Raw genomic sequence first — 6,515 nt, 5'->3', positions numbered from 1 at the left:
GCATTATTAGCTATTTTGCATTTGTTGTTTAGGAGTTATGTTTAAATAACTGTCAAAGTAAATAAAACCTAATTTTGGTATTTGAAAACCTTACAAAAACAACTGATTCTAGTAAAACTCACACAGATACAATATTACAGGCATTTTTAGACATAATACATGTTTGGTTTTGGAGTAATGTTTGGCGCAGTGGAAGAATGGCCGTGCGCGACCCGAGGGTCCCTGGTTCAATCCCCACCTAGTACCAACCTCGTCATGTCCGTTGTGTCCTGAACAAGACACTTCACCCTTGCTCCTGATGGGTGCTGGTTAGCGCCTTGCATGGCAGCTCCCTCCATCAGTGTGTGAATGGGTAAATGTGGAAGTAGTGTCAAAGCGCTTTGAGTACCTTGAAGGTAGAAAAGCGCTATACAAGTACAACCCATTTATTTATTTATTTATTTATATATAGTATGACAGCTATACTGTTATATTGAGTAAAAAAAACTAACTTGTGTCTTTACAAACCTTACACAATATATTTTTTCTAGTAAAACTCACAAAGAGACATTTCCCCAGGTATTATTAGCCATTGTGCATGTGTGGTTTAGGAGTTATGTTTAAATAAATGTCAAATTGAATGTGGCAGGTATACTGTCATGAGTAAAACCCAATTTTTGTAATTGTAAACCTTACCAAAATACCTGATTCTGGTAAAACTCACATAGATTGAATATTACATGCATTTTTAGACGGATTGCTTGTTTGGTTTTGGAGTTATGTTTTTACAACTGTCATATTTAGTATGACAGTTATACTGTCATATTGAGTAAAAAAAACAACTAACTTACAAAAGATCATTATTCTGGTAAAGACTTAGACTTTTTTTTAATTGTCATTCAAATTTGAACTTTACAGCATAGATAACACAATTTCGTTACATAAGCTCATGGTAGTGCAGGATAAAAAAGCAATAAGGTGCATATATAAATAAATAAATATAAATAATATATAAATATACATATAAAATAAATAAATATACTTAAATATATATAAATAAATAAAAAGATTACTGTGCAGATAAATATATTGCACTTTTTCCACATGCGCCACGTTTATGGGTGTATGTTATATTGTTTTTTTTTTTTATTCCAGCGAGTTAATCCATTTTGAGGGGAGTTGAGGGGATAATTTAATTATAATGCGTTCAAGAGTCTTACGGCCTGAGGGAAGAAGCTGGAGGTTCTGCTTCGGAGGCTGCGGAACCTCTTTCTAGAGTCCAGAAGTGAAAACAGTCCTTGGTGGGGGTGGGAGGAGTCTTTGCAAATTTTCTGAGCCCTGGTCAGGCAGCGCTTTTTGCGATCTCCTGGATAGGAGGAAGAGGATTCCTGAAGATCTTTTCCGCCGTCCTCACCACTCTCTGGAGAGACTTCCAGTCTGAGGCACTGCAGGCTCCAGTCCAGACAGAGATGCTGTTGGTCAGCAGGCTCTCTATAACAAAGATACAGTTCTCCAAGCATTATTAGCTATTTGCATTTGTTGTTTAGGATTTATGTTTAAATAACTGTCATAGTGAGTAAAACCTAAATTTTGTATTTGCAAACCTTACAAAAACAATTGATTCTAGTAAAACTCACAGATAAAATATCACAGGCATTTTTAGACATAATACATGTTTGGTTTTAGAGTTGTGTTTATATAACTTTCGTATTTAGTATTACAGTAATACTGTCATATTGAGTTAAAAAAAAGAACTAACTTGTGTCTTTACTAACCTTACAAAATATTTTTCGAAGTAAAACTCAAAGATACATTTCTACAGGCATTATTAGCCATTTTGCATGTGCGGTTTAGGATTTATGTTTAAATAACTGTCATATTGAGTGTGACAGTAAGTCATAGTGAGTAAAACAAACTAACTTGTGTCTTTGCAATGCTTACAAAAGAAAATGTTACTAGTAAAACTCACAAAAGATACATTTCTTCATGCATTATTAGAAAATGTTCATGTGTAGTTTAGGAGTTATGTTTTAATAACTGTCAAATTGAGTGTGGCAGTTATACTGTCATTAAGTGTTAAACCTAATTTTTGTATTTGCAAACCTTACAAAAACAACTGATTCTAGTAAAACTCACATAGATTCAATATTGCAGGCATTTTAGACATTTCACATGTTTGGTTTAGGAGTTGTGTTTGAATACATTTTAATTGCTTTTTTCGTTAAGGCAAGTCCGACCGGCAGGAGGCCACGGGGAAGCCCCAGGACACATTGGGAAGACTATGTCAGCCGGCTGGCCTGGGAACGCTTCGAGATCCCCCGAGAAGAGCTGGACGAAGTGGCTGGGGAGAGGGAAGTCTGGGCTTCTCTGCTTAGGCTGCTGCCCCCGCAACCCGACCTCGGATAAGCGGAAGAAAATGGATACATTTAGTATGACAGCTATACTATTATATTGAGTAAAAAAAACTAACTTGTGTCTTTAAAAAACCTTACAAATTATATGTTTTCTAGTAAAACTCACAAAGATACATCTCCAGGCATTATTATATTACAGGCATTTTGACACATTTTGCATGTTTGATTTAGGAAATATGATTGAATATATTTTCATTGCTTTTTTCGCATTATCTCAGTATTTTAGGAATATTACTGTCATATTGAGTAAAAAGCTACTTTTTGTTTGCAAGATTTGAAAAAGCATATGTTTCGAGTAAAACTCCGTAGAATGCATTATTTGAGGCATCATTAGACATTTTGCATGTGTAGTTTATGAGTTATGATTAAATAAATGTCATATTGAGTGTGACAGTTTACTTTCATAAAGAGTAAAACCTAATTTTTGTTTTTGCAAACCTTACTAAATCAACTGATTCTAGTTAAACTCACATGGATTCAATAATACAGGCATTTTTACACATTTTGCATGTTTAGTTTAGAAATTATGATTGAATACATTTTTATGGCTTTTTTCGCATTATCTCAGGATTTTAAGAACCTTACTGTCATATTGAGTAAAATAAATACTTTTTGTGTTTGCAAGCCTTAAGAAAGCATATGTTTCGAGGAAAACTCCCAATAATCCATTATTTCAAACATTATTAGCCATTTTGCATGAATAGTTTAGGAGTTATGATTAAAAAATTGTCATATTGAGTGTGACAGTTTACTTTCATAAAGAGTAAAACCTAATTTTTGTTTTTGCAAACTTCACTAAAACAACTGATTCTAGTAAAACTCACATGGATTCAATAATACAGGCATTTTTACACATTTTGCATGTTTATTTTAGAAATTATGATTGAATACATTTGTATGGCTTTTTTCGCATTATCTCAGGATTTTAAGAACATTACTGTCATATTGAGTAAAAAAATACTTTTTGTGTTTGCAAGCCTTAAGAAAGAATATGTTTCGAGGAAAACTCCCAAGGATCCATTATTTCAAACATTAGCCATTTTGCATGAGTGGTTTAGGAGTTATGATTAAAAAATTGTCATATTGAGTGTGACAGTTTACTTTCATAAAGAGTAAAACCTAATTTTTGTTTTTGCAAACTTCACTAAAACAACTGATTCTAGTAAAACTCACATGGAATCAATAATACAGGCATTTTTACACAATTTGCATGTTTAGTTTAGAAATTATGATTGAATACATTTGTTTTTCTTTTTTCGCATTATCTCAAGAATTTAAGAACATTACTGTAATATTGAGTACAAAAATGCTTTTTGTGTTTGCAAGCCTTAAGAAAACATATGTTTCGAGGAAAACTCCCAAGGATCCATTATTTCAAACATTATTAGCCATTTTGCATGAGTAGTTTAGGAGTTATGATTAAAACATTGTCATATTGAGTGTGACAGTTTACTTTCATAAAGAGTAAAACCTAATTTTTGTTTTTGCAAACTTCACTAAAACAACTGATTCTAGTAAAACTCACATGGATTCAATAATACAGGCATTTTTACACATTTTGCATGTATAATTTAGAAATTATGATTAAATACATTTTTATGGCTTTTTTCGCAATATTTTAGGATTTTAAGAACATTACTGTCATTTTGAGTAAAAAAATACTTTTTGTGTTTGCAAGACTTAAGAAAGCATATGTTTCGAGGTAAACTCCCAAGGATCCATTATTTCAAAAATTATTAGCCATTTTGCATGAGTGGTTTAGGAGTTATGATTAAAAAATTGTCATATTGAGTGTGACAGTTTACTTTCATAAAGAGTAAAACCTAATTTTTGCTTTTGCAAACCTTACTAAAACAACTGATTCTAGTGAAACTCACATGGATTTAATATTACTGGCATTTTTAGACATTTTGCATTGTTGGTTTAGGAATTATGTTGGAATACATTTTTATTGCTTTTTTCGCATTATCTCAGAATTTTAAGAACATTACTGTCATATTGAGTACAAACAATACTTTTTGTGTTTGCAAGCCTTAAGAAAGCATATGTTTCAAGGAAAACTCCCAAGGATCCATTATTTCAAACATTATTAGCCATTTTGCATGAGTAGTTTAGGAGTTATGATGAAAAAACTGTCATATTGAGTGTGACAGTTTACTTTCATAGAGTAAAACCTAATTTTTGTTTTTGCAAACTTCACTAAAACAACTGATTCTATTAAAACTCACATGGATTCAATAATACAGGCATTTTTACACATTTTGCATGTTTATTTTAGAAATTATGATTGAATACATTTTTATGGCTTTTTTCGCATTATCTCAGGATTTTAAGAACATTACTGTCACATTGAGTAAAAAAATACTTTTTGTGTTTGCAAGCCTTAAGAAAGAATATGTTTCGAGGTAAACTCCCAAGGATCCATTATTTCAAACATTATTAGCCATTTTGCATGAGTGGTTTAGGAGTTATGATTAAAAAACTACTCATGCAAAATGGCTAATAATGTTTGAAATAATGGATCCTTGGGAGTTTTCCTTGAAACATATGCTTTCTTAAGGCTTGCAAACACAAAAAGTATTTTTTGTACTCAATATGACAGTAATGTTCTTAAAATTCTGAGATAATGCGAAAAAAGCAATAAAAATGTATTCCAACATAATTCCTTAACCAACAATGCAAAATGTCTAAAAATGCCAGTATTATTAAATCCATGTGAGTTTCACTAGAATCAGTTGTTTTAGTAAGGTTTGCAAAAGCAAAAATTAGGTTTTAATCTTTATGAAAGTAAACTGTCACACCAATATGACAATTTTTTAATCATAACTCCTAAACCACTCATGCAAAATGGCTAATAATGTTTGAAATAATGGATCCTTGGGAGTTTACCTCCAAACATATGCTTTCTTAAGGCTTGCAAACACAAAAAGTATTTTTTTACTCAATATGACAGTAATGTTCTTAAAATCCTGAGATAATGCGAAAAAAGCCATAAAAATGTATTCAATCATAATTTCTAAAATAAACATGCAAAATGTGTAAAAATGCCTGTATTATTGAATCCATGTGAGTTTTAATAGAATCAGTTGTTTTAGTGAAGTTTGCAAAAACAAAAATTAGGTTTTACTCTTTATGAAAGTAAACTGTCACACTCAATATGACTAAAACAACTGATTCTAGTAAAACTCACATGGATTTAATATTACAGGCATTTTTAGACATTTTGCATTGTTGGTTTAGGAATTATGTTGGAATACATTTTTATTGCTTTTTTCGCATTATCTCAGGAATTTAAGAACATTACTGTCATATTGAGTAAAAAAATACTTTTTGTGTTTGCAAGCCTTAAGAAAGCAAATGTTTCGAGGAAAACTCCCAGGATCCATTATTTCAAACATTATTAGCCATTTTGCATGAGTAGTTTAGGAGTTATGATTAAAAAACTGTCATATTGAGTGTGACAGTTTATATTTATAAAGAGTAAAACCTAATTTTTGATTTTGCAAACCTTACTAAAACAACTGATTCTAGTAAAACTCACATGGATTTAATATTACAGGCATTTTTAGACATTTTGCATTGTTGGTTTAGGAATTATGTTGGAATACATTTTTATTGCTTTTTTCGCATTATCTCAGAATTTTAAGAACATTACTGTCATATTGAGTAAAAACTACTTTTTGTGGTTGCAAGCCTTAAAAAAGCATATGTTTCGAGTAAAACTTACAAGAATGCATTATTTCAGGCAATGTTAGCTCATTTTTAAGTGTAGTTTAGGAGTTATGTTTAATATACTGTCATATTGAGTGTACATTGTCCTGGTGAAAAAAAAACTAATTTTTGTATTTGCAAAAATTTCAAACACAACCTAATCTAGTTAAACTCACATGGATTCGATATTACAGGCATTTTTACAAATTTTGCATGTTTGATTTAGGAAATATGATTGAATATATTTTCATTGCTTTTTTCGCATTATCTCAGGATTTTAGGAATATTACTGTCATATTGAGTAAAAAACTACTTTTTGTGTTTGCAAGATTTGAAAAAGCAAATGTTTCGAGTAAAACTCCGTAGAATGCATTATTTGAGGTATCATTAGACATTTTGCATGTGTAGTTT

Source organism: Nerophis lumbriciformis, unplaced genomic scaffold, assembly GCF_033978685.3.
Source record: "Nerophis lumbriciformis unplaced genomic scaffold, RoL_Nlum_v2.1 HiC_scaffold_47, whole genome shotgun sequence".
Classification (NCBI taxonomy): Eukaryota; Metazoa; Chordata; class Actinopteri; order Syngnathiformes; family Syngnathidae; genus Nerophis; species Nerophis lumbriciformis.
Note: the sequence above shows the minus strand (reverse complement) of the source record.